Source organism: Pieris napi, chromosome 17 (assembly GCF_905475465.1).
Source record: "Pieris napi chromosome 17, ilPieNapi1.2, whole genome shotgun sequence".
Classification (NCBI taxonomy): domain Eukaryota; kingdom Metazoa; phylum Arthropoda; class Insecta; order Lepidoptera; family Pieridae; genus Pieris; species Pieris napi.
Window position 1 is genome coordinate 4,006,624 of NC_062250.1, and position 14,184 is coordinate 4,020,807.

The 14,184-nt window shown below is 35.2% G+C and overlaps 1 protein-coding gene across 3 annotated transcripts in view; it reads left to right on the forward strand.

Annotated features, from left to right (window-relative positions):
* LOC125057743 overlaps positions 1-14,184 on the forward strand; it is a 124,332-nt gene that overhangs the window by 54,078 nt on the left and 56,070 nt on the right. For 2 of the 3 annotated variants that reach the window (XM_047661612.1, XM_047661614.1), the window contains exon 3: positions 11,226-11,275. The exons of the other annotated variant lie outside the window; for it this stretch is intronic. The gene's annotated coding sequence lies outside the window, so the exon portion shown is untranslated. The remainder of the gene's footprint in view (positions 1-11,225; positions 11,276-14,184) is intronic. 3 annotated transcript variants of the gene reach the window in all.

The window sequence follows — 14,184 nt, forward strand, 5'->3', positions numbered from 1 at the left end:
CATGACCACCGCATTAAAACTTGTAACATAATAAAGAGCTAGGTTCTTGGGCTAGAATTTCCAGCAGTGTTGGCCTAGGGACTTTCTGTCTTTGTACGCGATACTTGCACGTACAGTTTATATCGTGAGGAAACCGGCATCCCTTAGATCCAAAAAGTCGAGGGTGTGTGCAAGCCACAGCAGGCTGATCACCTACTTACGAATGAGAAAAAACAAATTATCACGAAACGGATAGGTACAGAAATCTTTGGCCCGACATAAAAACGTATAGCACCACTGATTTAGGCTTACTTTGTATTGAATTTTATCCTTTAAAGTTGTTCTTTACTTTAAGGTTTTCATAAATTATAAAATAAGGGCTTGTTGTCGAGCGTGTAATAAAATAGTATGACCATTTAATACTCCTGCGCCGAAGTCTGACACTTGCTAAATTATTTACTACACTAGCAATCTATTAATGTTAATAATACAAAACAAGACAAATATGCCTTATCATATATTGGAAAGGACTTAAATGAAACCTTGACATTATCTTAAATCATGCATAAATGAGCGACAAAATAATATCGCATACTCCTATCACTTGGTACACACAAGCTGACCGCTCGACTCACGAGTCACGACTATGGTCATGTTTCAAGGTCCCTCGTTATATAATGTATACAATAATTGATATTAAAATTGTTTGGATCAGAGCTTTTGTGAACAATCAGCTCATCTTTTAAGCTGTACGACATTTTTTAAAGGAGCTTTTTTATTAGTAGTGTTGTCTATACTACATCATAAAAGCGTGTTCATGAAACAGATATAGAAATCTGAGGCCCGGACCTAAAACGGTTGTTGCGACACTGATTATTTATTTTAAGTTTAAATCGTTTGAATATCACTGGAAATTACTCTTACTGCTTACACGATTAAAAATAAATAAATCAGTGGCGCTACAACCTCTATAGGTCTTGGCCTCAGATTTCTGAATCTGTTTCATGAACATTTTTCAATCTAATAGGCAAGTAGGTGATCAGCCTCCAGTGCCTGACACACGTCGACTTTTTGGGTCTAAGACATGTTGGTTTCCTTCACCATTCGGGCAAATGTTAAATGCGCACATAGAAAGAAATTCCATTGGTGCACAGCCGGGGATCGAACCTACGACCTCAGGCGTGGGTGTCGCACGCTGAATCCACTAGGCCAATACTGCTCTTGCTTACATGACTATTAAAAATAAATGCGTGGGTCGGAATATATTTTGTGTCCCCCCCGATCTAGCATAAAACATTTATCAATATAAAGCACTAGACAATAAACATAATTAAGTAAGCAAGTACTTAAGTACTTATCGTTACAGTATTGTCTACTAATAGCCACTTATCTGCCATTTGATGTTGTATCTCATATAAAAGGTTAAAATTATTATAGCATGAAATTCCTACAGAATGGCTTTAAAATTACCACGGTAGTGTGCGAACAATTTAGCCTGTCACTAGACGAGTCACGAACTGCGTATTGTTTTTATCGGCAAACATTGCACGGTTAAATATATTTATTTGTACTTTAATACCTATTTATATAATATATTGAATTAATAGAATCACCGTATCTATAGATCAAGTAGTAATGTCCATCTCAGATTGGATGTAAGATCGTACATACCATGAACATTTCGTCATAGTCGTAGAATAGTGACGGATCTGTCAAATAGTAAACTTTACAGGGCAGCCAGTTCAGAATAATATAAGGTATGTTAGTTTTTTTGTCATAACTTTTTTATTTATACTCTGTTATTATGAAAAGTGGCAAACAAGCAAACAAGCAAACAAAAGGGTTTGTTTTGAAACAAAATAAAAATAATGACATTAAATTACACAGTTTTCTTGAAAAATCACATGCTTCTATGAGCGTCTATAATACACATATATTTTTTTTAATGAAGCCGTAATATTTAGTCAATGCAGTATCCAAATATGATAAAAAGTGGATTTTGGATTTTTTTCTACGATCATGACGATTTGCTCAATCAGGGTGTGAATACAGGACCACAGTGTTGTCCATCGCACGGTTAATTACTCGACTACCACTAGCTTAATTAACAATTTCAATATCCAATTGAATATTAAATTTAAATTTCTCTTTCAAATTAAGTAACTTCGAAACTTTAATTAAATGTTTTAGCAATGTAAATCACTATTACGTTTTACCGTTAACAAAACTTAATTAATAATTAAATATGCTATTAGAATGGTAATTAGTTATCAAAAACAAATTATCGGATCAATGACAAAGATATGCAAATTAAATGATTTGTGTCGCCTTTAAATTGGCTACTGTTCCAAATGCATTTTTATAATAATTGCATTCGTAAAATTGTTAGTATCTCATGTCAGTTTGAGATATGAGATCCTAGGAGGATACAGTCATAATCAATTAAAATGGTTAATTGTTAAAAATAGATAGTTATGCGTATTTATTAGACGCTATAAAGCAATGTGCTTTCACTAAATACATATGTATTAATACACGAATAAGCGACACTAATTTAATATTTTGCGCTTGCGTACTACTCATAATGATATAATTGATTATATGGCCATGTTGGACTTAAGACAAAATAAAAGCCATACAAAAATGTAATTCGTCGCAATAGAAAGAAACATAACAAATACTAATTTGGCATAATCTTGCCCGATGCCACACTAAGGGTCCCCGCACATGGGCCACCGGCCACAACCACAAAACGCCGCCACTGGCATATTTCCTGTAATTTTCATACATTTTATATGGACTCGCCGCACACGGTGGCGCCGGTGGCGGCCACACGCTACAAATCGTCGAAGCTTGCTTCTTGTGGCTCGCACCGGCCACTAAACGCCGACACAAAAAGCCGCCACACGCCACTCGCGCGATTCCGCGCCCCTCTCTCCCTTGCCTCAGCTAACCTGAAGTCGACGGTGAAGGCCTGGGTAGAAATCTGCGAATTGTTTGTGGGAAATTTTTCGAATAAAACTGCCAAAGAAAAGAACATTGAAGGTAAGTTTAATAAAATAATATAAAACCATATATTTATATTCTATTTTCTTGCCACGGTATTGCTCCTTCATTCATAAAATAATCTTTTAACGTATCTCTTGCAGTAGACGCTCGTGTTACTGGCCAGCCTGTATTTTGTATATTTTCGAGTCCCACTATTTTCAAAGTGTGACGAAAATGGGAGGGATGATTTCACCTTTTGCGAATAAAGTTGTACAAAATGCAACAAGATTTCACAATGTCTTCTGAGAAATGAACAGAAGTGTTTAATGGGCGATGTAATATTTTCCATTTGTTTGCTAGTACGCCGAAGGTACACTCAATGCAACGTCTGGCACGGCTTAACCTATAATTGAAAACTTTTTTGTCTAAGTCGAAATATTTTCCAGAATATGGCCTCATCATATTTTCACTGAGGCCAAATGCTTCATCATGTATAGTTCAATGGTTGTCGATTACCGACCTGTCGTGGTGAGGCGATATTTAATGTCTTTCTGTGTATCCAATAACTACGGTTTCAACTTCTACGACGACGTCTTTTTATCAACAGTAGCGCAATTAAACCTTCTTCGTCAGAGTCCATTATGATACTGAAGGCAAGGGTTAAAAAAAGTAGCAGCCACCGACCGCAAGTGTTGACCACCGGCCACAAGTGGCTGTCGCGCGCTTCAGCTACCTTTGTAGCCGCTTCTAGCTTCTCGTGGCGGCGTTTGTGGCTGTGGCGTGTGGCCCGTGTGCGGCGACAGTTATCAATGAGAAGAAAGGTTTTTGTGATCTTTCAGTGCGATGAATGGGAAATGAAGAGTTTTTGTGTCAATACCACCTAATGTCGTTTTAAATAATTTATTAAAAGTGTAATATAAAGTCGATTCGATACTATTGTGATCAATATAGATGTTGATTTGTTGGCATATTGGAACTATGTCCCTGGTTTTCTTATATTCGATATTTTATAGGATTCTTATCTATCTATAAACTAATCTGTGGTATCAACTAAGTATATCATGGTTGTGGCATTGATCTTTAAGTATGCTTGTCGCGAATCCATCAAGCCAAAACAATAGGACAGCTTGCGATTGCATTATGTAAAATCGATTAATCTATATTTAATAATGTATTGGACATTTTGAGTTCATTGTCATGACCCTGCACTGTTTGTTTAAAAGTATTTAGGTCAAAGAAATCTAGATTACATTCCGCAGGTCATTAAACTTAGCATATAGATTCCTAGATATTGGTTAAATTGTTTTATGTACCTACATTTTATTTTCTTATATCGAGATCTCTTTTAAAAAAAGTCTGACTTATTTGAGCGTTCCATTTTTAAAACAGACAAGATATTATTACTATAATAAAATAAAACTTATGCAATGTGCACACAAAATATATATAACATAATATAAAAAAAAACTAAACAGGTTTTTTAGTTATTACAGCTAACACATATGCTTGTAGCTATGATGGCATAGTGGTCAAAGGTGTGACTCAAAACTCGAGGTAGTTTTAACATATTATGTGCACAATTAACACGTACTCGATGACGCAACTGGTCTGTCCTAAATCCAAAACGACGACACATACGCCATCTACATTTATTTATTATTACTTAAAATACTAAGCCAACACGATCATGTCGCCAATATAAAATATTAAAAAAAAAATATGTTTATTATGGAACATACGATACCACTTATTCCACGTCATTAAAATTGAATCGGTAGACATCCCTAATCATCGGCAAAGAAGACAGAGGGTGTAGGCCGAGAGAGCCGGCGTAAAAAACTCTCGGTACTCTTTTAAATAGCAAATCAACACTTATTTTAAAACAAATATGGCAAATTAATTATAAATAGCCTGTCCAGCACTAGACCCTTTTATCAACTAGATAATCGTTAACTTTATAGTAAGCCTTTTTACGCAGCTTTTCTTTAATACATTTCTTAATTTATCAAAAGGCAGAGATAAAAGAGCCTCTGGGATTTTATTAAAGAAGAGTAACCCTTTTCCCAAAAAAGAATTACTAACTTTAGATACTTAAAAATACAAGATCCACTATATCACTAATACTGGGAACTCACTCTGCGAACATATAGATGACATGTCGATAGTGTCGGAGACAGCATTCAGTTAGCGAACCGTCTTTGTTTACGAGGATCCATGCAACAGACTGGTTCTGACTCTTGGTATCGCAAACAACCATGGGCATTCGCCGTCGCACATATCCCCTACACGATACATCTATAATATAAAAATGAATCGCAAAATGTGTTGGTAAGCGCATAACTCAACAACGCCTGGACCAATTTGGCCAATTCTTTTTTTTATAATATTCCTTGAAGTACGAGGATGGTTCTTACGGAGAGAAAAATTAAAAAAATTGAGTGAAAAAGTCTAAAAACAACACTTTTCTATATTCCCATACAAAATATTCGTAATAATACTTAAAAGTCAGTTTGAACTTTAATACCATAACATAAAGTTCAAGTGTTAGTGGAGGGGTTCCGGGAAGGTAAAGTTTTTTGACATAATGTATTTGTTGTCTTATCAACTTTCTTTTTTTTATCTTACTAGCTAGACCGGTGTCCCGAATAGCAGAATAAGTATTTAAAAAAAATAAAGAATCGACTGTTAGGCGGTAGGATGTTCGCCAGGCCAGCGTTACCTATAAAATTAAGAAATAAGACTTGCAGTGGAAGGCCAATTCAATTAATTCAACATTCGCCCATCACACAATAATACAATAACGTGAGACCTTCGTACACGCGTATTTTCGTCAATTATTAAATTAATTAGAACCAAACGGTGAAAGGTAAGCCAAATTATGAACAACAAACAATAATTATAATACGGCATTTGACATTGCCTTGACAGCGAAATAAGTAAAGGTTCAAACGAGTATTGTTCTCAAGACAGTAGACATCAATTACAGAGATAATAGTTTGAAATATATTTAGTTATTACTTGAAGGCCTTCGTTTAATGTTATTTTGGGAGCGCGAGGTAAATGAGTGGACCTTTATGAAGTGGAAACTAAGATTATACGAAACATTAATAGAATAATATTAAAAAGTATTTTAGTTTAGGTTCATAAATATTTACTTTTCAATGATAAAATATTTTATTTTATTTACGAGTCATGAGAACTACCAATACAATGTTTCTGAGGTCGTAGGTTCGATCTCCGGACTCTCCCTCCATGTGCGCATTTAATATGCGCTCGTAAAGGAATACAACGTGAGGAAACAGGCTTGGACTTGACCCAAAAAGTCGACGGCGTGTGTCAGACACAGGAGTCTGATCATCTACCTGCCTATTAGATTGACAAAAGATCACGATATGGAAATCTGAGGCCCAGACCTAGAAGGCTATTTATTTGAGACCTTAACTGTAAATTACTTTTTTGATTGGCGTTGTTTCCTAAATAACCTCTTGGTGGTGACAATCACGAGGCATTAAAACGTACCTGAATCTATTATTACTTATACACTCTGTTTCAACTTTTCCTTTATTATCAAGAGTAAATGTGGGAAGCTAGACCTAAGCTACCTAGAATGCGATATCATACTCATAGTTGTCATGCGCTGGTGCCCTCCACAGATAGTCACCACAACAGTTTCTAAACTCGATCACTGGTTACGGCAGCTAACAAATAGCACCCAAATATAAGCGGGTAAACGCCAAATCAATCCAAATTTAATAGCTCATTCAATCAGCGCGATATATTTCAATTTGACAAGCTTGTTCGATTTAACGGATGAAAAATTCGTGACATCTGACGGGGGAGGCGCGGGATGATGGAAAGCGGTATTTTGTCGTCGGCCTGCGATAAACATCAATATTAATTTGTATCTTCCCGCTTCATTGGGTGTGTCTTCTTAATGGGAATTCGACGTATTGTACGGCTGTATGATAGGAATTTTACCAAACGTATCCATACTGTTATTAAGGTGTTAACAGTAGATAACGGCTATTAAAGAGCAAAATGTCCTTTTGTGAAATTCACCGAAATTCGTTTATAAATAGAAAAATCTAGAAATAGGTACATAACTCGTTTGTTTTGAGAGTATTAGTGAGTACCTAACAGTTTTAGGGAGCGTTCAAGTATTACGTGACGCAATTTTTGGAGATTATTGACACCCCCCCCCCATGTAACTCGCCGTAACGTTATTCAGTACCCAAGTACAGTACTCTACCCAAGTATAGTAAAACGTTTCGTGACCACCTAGTGACTCTTTAGTTACTATTATGTGGTGTAAGTCGAAAAAAATATTAACAATAACGCGTAATTTAATCCCCGCCCCGCATCGTAACGTTTTACAAAAGGACAAAAAATACGTTACGTAATACTTGAACGCTCCCTTATACTGTTCCTATTCGAACTGAAATATTAATTATCCATGTATATTATATCTTTATTTAATTATCGAAGTTGTTACAAATCTGTAGCATTCATTTATTAACAATGATAAGCGGGTTATTAGAGATCAAATAAATGTTAAAATATATTTCATATTTGCCATTAAGGTACGAAATATAATATTATCTTAGCCTCAATTAAGTTAAAACTAACATGTTTAACAACATAATAACCGTCACCTTATTACATACAATATTAAACCGTTTGTCATGTAATATAATGTTAAGATAAGAGCATCTTAATTATTAATTCTCCTCACAATAAATACCGAGAGCATGTGTTACATTCAACTTAATTAATACAGGCTTTAACGCCCTTTAACATAATTATATATGCTTTTGTGAACCAGAGGAAAACGCGAAATCTTATTATTTACTATATTTATATACAGTAGTGTCTGTAATAAAATAATAATTAATATTCGAGTGTGTAAAGTACTGGGTTTGGTAAGAATTATATTGATTAATTTACCGTCTACAATCTAAAAATACGATTAAAGGACTAAATACATTTTTATTTGAGGACTAAATACATTAAATAATAAAAATACTTCTTAGTAGTTGCTTTTTTATAAAATAGGGGGGCATACGAGCTTGTGGGACGACCAAAAAGGGCAGTCTTCGCAGCCCATAGACACCCATTTTTAGTGGGTGCGTTGCCGGCCTTTGAGGGAGGAGTACACTCGATTTTTAAACATTTGGAGGTCGTATCTCTGAGGGAAGACCTCCACCGGGGGTCGATTCCACAGTTCGCTAGTTCGCAAAAGAGAACTATTATTTGGCTATTGTCTCACAATTCTACACATAACTGTGAGACAATAGCCACAGAAGTATCTTCTTCCTATCCAGTACACTCTTGACAGAGCGGTCGTGATCGCTATGAAGTAGTGGTAATAGAAGGGGCAGATGCGCTTCACGACGTTTCGCCATCGTTCATCCTGCTGCACTGATTGAGTGAACCTCCTACGGCAGACTTGATTTGGTCAGTACGCGTTGGTGATCTTCCGCGCGGTCTAGTGCCTTCCACCTTCCCTGGGACGACAAGGCGTTCTATGGACTGATCACCACGCCGAGATACGTGTCCGAAGAATGTAAGGATGTGAGATTGTACTGTTGAAAACAGACGCTGTTTAATACCGAGTTCTTGAAGTATCGAGACGTTTGTTAGAAACTCGGTCCACGAAACCCCAAGCATTCTACTCCAGCACCACATTTCCAGAACGTCTATTTTCTGCCTTTCCACATCTCGCAAGGTCCACGTTTCTGCTGCGCACAGAAGTGAGGATTACTAGATTTAAAAAAATGCGTAATATATAAAAACATTGTCAAGATCTTTCTTTAACAAGGTTGTATGTCACCATCACATAGATATAACTATGTGCGAAACAGGCTGTTGATAGCTTAGTTTGATTAGCTGATTACTGTGATGTGTAATTAATGACTGAGAACGTTCAGGTGAGAATGTGTACAGAATAATTACAAGACAATACGTACTATTAACGTAATTCAAAGAGTTACGAGACATCCGCTTTAGTTTGGAAATTCTAAATGCACTTCAATGTCAAGAGGTCTAATTAAAAATTAGGTTATGGACTGCGATGTTATCGGAGTTCGTCCGGAAGTTAACTAGAATATTTGAATTAATTTACAGTCGCTTGTTTCTTCGCGATCGACTGTTCAATGGTTTAATTAATTATACTAACTCCGCGTTCGATATCCCACAAAACCAATTTTGTTGACCAGAAAAATATACTAAAACTATTACCACCTTCTTAAAACTTATAGATCACTGCCATTACTTGCAAGGGGAACGTGATTAAATTTTTAAAGGCAAGGTGCCTAGCGTGGGCGAGTATTTAGACCATAAGTTTGACACCAATTATAAATAACTTATTATAATGGCATTATAAAAATTAATATCACATTTGCATTTAGTTTTTACTTTATTTTAGTTATAGGTAGTGTAACATGTTATTTTGAGTATTTTTTTGTTAATTATTAATGCACTTTTTGTTCTTCTTCTGTAGGTGTTTCTTTTTTTATTGTTCCATATTAGGGTTTCCTGGAAGAATTCGCTTGTTAGCGATAAGGCCGCCCGTTGCCTAATAACTTATGCAAGCTACTAATGTTCTTTCCGTCTATATAAATGAAAAGAAAACGTCTTACTAACGTTTTATGAATCGGTAATAGTACGTGCCGTATAATTGTCTTGTCACAATATAAAAAATATTCTTAAATTAAGGCACATTTACGAGTAAATAGTTTGAACGTAAGTAACTGCAACGCTAATTAACATTACAAAACCAGTTCTAAATTGCATCATTGTTTTTCTACTTCAACAGTTTCAAATTAAAATCGCTTTGTGCGCTTAGCAAATTTTCATTACGACCTTGAACAATGTCCTACATTCCGTGTACTTTCAGAAAGAGCAATGCGCCAGAAATTTGTCGATGGTTCGTCAGCTGGTTTTGCATAATAATAGTACAATGGATCGATTCGTACAAGCTTGTAGCTATTACAAAACATCGAAACACCTCGGGACCGCCCTCTCGCGTCTCATGAATTATTCGTTGTTGCGAATTGTGACAACATCAATTCTGCCCTCATACCTGTTCGCTACAATTGGTGGTTAAGAAATAAATTATAAACTTCTTACAGAAATAAGAAATCAATAAGAATACGCCTCATAAGTTCGCGTATGTATAATACTTATAATTATATTAAGATAAGAAACTCAGGCCTTCTTTTGGTCGTTTGTTTTATTACTAATATATAAAAATAATAGTAGGAATGACCAGCGCTGTGGAACTTTCTGCTCCTCAGCATAATGCTGAGCCAGGGCCAATTACAACCACAGCACACACGCATTACACACTTGAAGCGAACCGAATGGGAAAAGGGAATTTTTTTTGAAGTTATACTTCTTTAGGCGCGTTATGAAAAATTGATGAGAGTGAAATTTTACGATGCGCGCGCATCGTGACACATAATTAACAGAATGAAGTTGCCCTCGGAAGATGCTACGGCATTGGACATAATTTACAAACAACATTCGAATAATAATAGAATTTATGTTACACTTAATGTAAGAGAATAATAATAAATATTTATTTATTTAATTTTTCAAATGTAAACTGAACTTTATTGATTATAATGACTCCTTTTCCAGTCTTTGATTATTTCATTGTAATTAATTATTTGCATGCAATCAAAAACTATTTTTAATAATGCCAAAGAAGTATAACTTCTTACGCGCGTACATAAGAACACGCACCCTTTTTTTTTATTATTGTTTTTGATTTGTCTTATTTTATTTTTTCTTTGAGTATTGTTTTTTCGTATGTAATAACTGTTATGTCTATGTCTATGTCTAATATACAATATATTGTATGTATATCTATTTTTAATATCGAGTATGTACTTGACAGAGTAAACTGATATTTTATGTCATAATTATATAAACGGAGATTTCTTGTTAATTTAAATTCGTTTTCCGTTACAACAACAACAATTTCGAATAATTTCCGTTACGACTTTTATGAACATGGGCCGCGCCCAATAAGTTTGATCATGAAAGACTCAATTCCTTTTTCAAATAAAATGAACAACAAAACGCGAAGTCGGGGACTTCATCCTGTCGAGTCGTAAAATTAATTTCCTTGAACGTTCTCAACCTTAGCATATAAATGTCGTGAAATCAAGACGTTAATTTAGAAAAGTGTATTTTCTTTGTGAATAAATAATATCCCTATTAAGAATTATATTCAAAGGAAAATTTATTTTCAGGCCGCCTAACTTCGTGAGAGCCGTCTTCAGTACGAGGGCCCTTAAGAAACGTAAGTTAAGCATGTTTAACAAAGTACTAGTTAAGCTTAAGGAATACTCTTAAATTTAGCTATTTTACGAAAAACAACATGTAGATTGAGCAATCTTTCAGTTGCTTTAAAAATTGTTTGTTACTGATCAATAAATCGTCGTTTGAACTTGAATTTAAATTAAATGGACTAAATCAAATACAATAATTATATAATTAAAATCTGTGTTGAAAATTTAGCCAGTGGTATATACAGCTACACTAAATGTATGAAATTATTGCATATCTGACAAAATTGTCGAAAAGTTTATATTTGCCGAAACACATGTAAACTGTAGAAATCATGCCATAATTTTTTTCTTCTCTTTCTGATGTTTTACTTGCTAAGTTCCTTAATCGGAATCATTTAAAGAAACTTGGGTGCGAATTTGATCCTATGCGATTAAGACCCTATTAAAAAAAACAAATTACTTTTTAATGCGTAAACATTGTTATGACATTTTTTATGTATTCATTCCATATGTTTTAATATAATTTTAAATATTCCGGCCAGGACCTTACATCCTTGTTCGAAGTGGATTAAGGCTTGATCGTTTAATAGTAACAGCATTTACCGTGATATAGCAATTACAGGGATTCAGCAAAATCTCTTTCAACTGAACACAATGACCAAATTTAATATTGATTAAAAAAACATTACCGATATTAAATTGAACGTTAAAATTAGTGTTGTAATGACAAAATTAATTGCGCCGAAGTTAATCACATATTAATATTTTGTGTGCCATTTTATTATATAGAGAAAATTTTATTCCTTTAATAATGTAGCTAAACCTATAATGTCCTCCAACTTATATATATTAACACATTACATACTCAGTAGATAAATTGTACATGTGTGTGTGCAAAAGCAAAAGTGCATCTCTTTATATAATACCTGCATACCCTTGGATTGATAATCTATAAATAAAAATATGATAATAGTTACAACTGTTAGTTACTTACCTGTTTTCTTAGCTTACCTCTCTTAACTTGTTTCTGACGAGTCTCCCATAACAGCTGCCCTAAGGGAAGCTATAGACAAAACAGTGGAGAGATAGCACTTGCAGGGCAGCAGGCTTTACATTGACGTGACCTTCAGCAATGAATAATACGACTGAGAAGAGACCGTGCTAGCCCAGCGTCATCAACCCCAGGCCATATTTGAACATCGGCTGTGCAATGTATTACGTATGCAATTTAGATTTGCCAGTACTAAAAATAAATAAATAAAATGGAGTCTAATACCCAAATATCAAACAAGATCACCAAAAATCTTATCTATAGACTATTTCTGATTCTAAAAACGTCAACCCTTGTAAGTAATTTTGTAAGCTCAGCCTTGCGATTCTGTAACTCACTTTTCGAACTCTCACAGTGGCGGTCTCGCTCAAGTAAACAATAAACTACAAGCTCCCTCCTTATCAGAATTCCAAATCGTAAAATGACTGCTTCACGACTGATTTGAGCGAGACCGCCGCTGCGAAAACCGCTGTGAGAGTTCGAAAAGTGAGTTACAGAATCGCAAGGCTGCACTCCAAGTGACTTCCGTTAACTATTTCCTTAATACAATGCGTCATAGTATCTTGATATAAATAAATTAATCGACACCTTCACGCTTGTTGGTCGTATAAGCGCAGTGTCACCGTGTTGTGACTCAGCTTATAAGAGATTGTTTTATCAATTCAATTTATATTTTATGCAACTATTTAGATAAACAATTATCTAAGGTGGAAACAGCTGTCATTACCAGAGGTGTTGAGGTATAGGAGAACTCACTGCTGTTTAGAGAGTTAGGGAAGTTATTTTGGGTCAAAAATGTATATAATCATCGCTGCAAATTCTTTACAACGCACTTTTAATCGCATTTAATTATAACCCCTTGTACGGTATCCCCTTTCTCCAATGGGAAGTTTGATTCACTAATCACCTTAGCTGGCAAATATGATCAAACTTTAAACACATTTAATATATTAATTTCCTGGAATCTATCTCAATTACTACGTATGATTAAACAATCATAGATCGTAAAACATAAAAGTGACTTTAGAATGAAATCTCATTGTTTTGGCCTCCGAAACGGGAATTTTTCAGTGCTCCTGTGCCACTTCACACACACCTTTCGAACGAACCAGCATTATTTATCGAATTCGAAAATATTCAAAACTGAAATATTTCTGAACCAATTCGACTTCAAGAAAAGAGCATACCAATACGTATAAGGCCGGCAACGCACTCGCGTGCTTTGCGTGTTTGTTATATAAAAAATAAAATCAAAGTAACATCGCAGCAAATATTGTCGTTTTCTAAAAATAACATTAATATTCTTAATACATCTCAAACAATAACCGAAAAGCTGTTAATATAATTAAGTATCGGCAACTTTAAGGACTCCCCTTCAATATTCCGGGCTCGAGGATAAATGGATTAGGGTAAACAGCATAAAGAGCCTTTTGTATCCCAAATTAAATGTCACCGACGTCATTATTCAATGTTGCGACACGCACCGGCCGAGTGTCGCTCTCGATAACCCGATGAACTTCTATTGTGTAATAATTAACCAGTGTTTTAGATTTATAAAAACAAAATCATTTCCACTGCTATAGCTAAATCACTGACATGTCTCTTCTATGTCGTCACCAGAGACGCGCTGATCAAACAACTGATTTTTGTTATGTAAACTTCAAAAGCGTTAGAACTATACGGAAGCCCGTGCGAATGCATCATGAAAAATTAATGCTTTCTGCCCTGCGATTCTGTAACTCACTTTTCGAACTCACACAGCGGTTTTCGCATCGGCGGTCGCTCTTTATTAGAATGCCAAATCATAAAATGACTGCTTCACGACTGATTTGAGAGCGACCGCCGATGCGATAACCGCTGTGTGAGTTC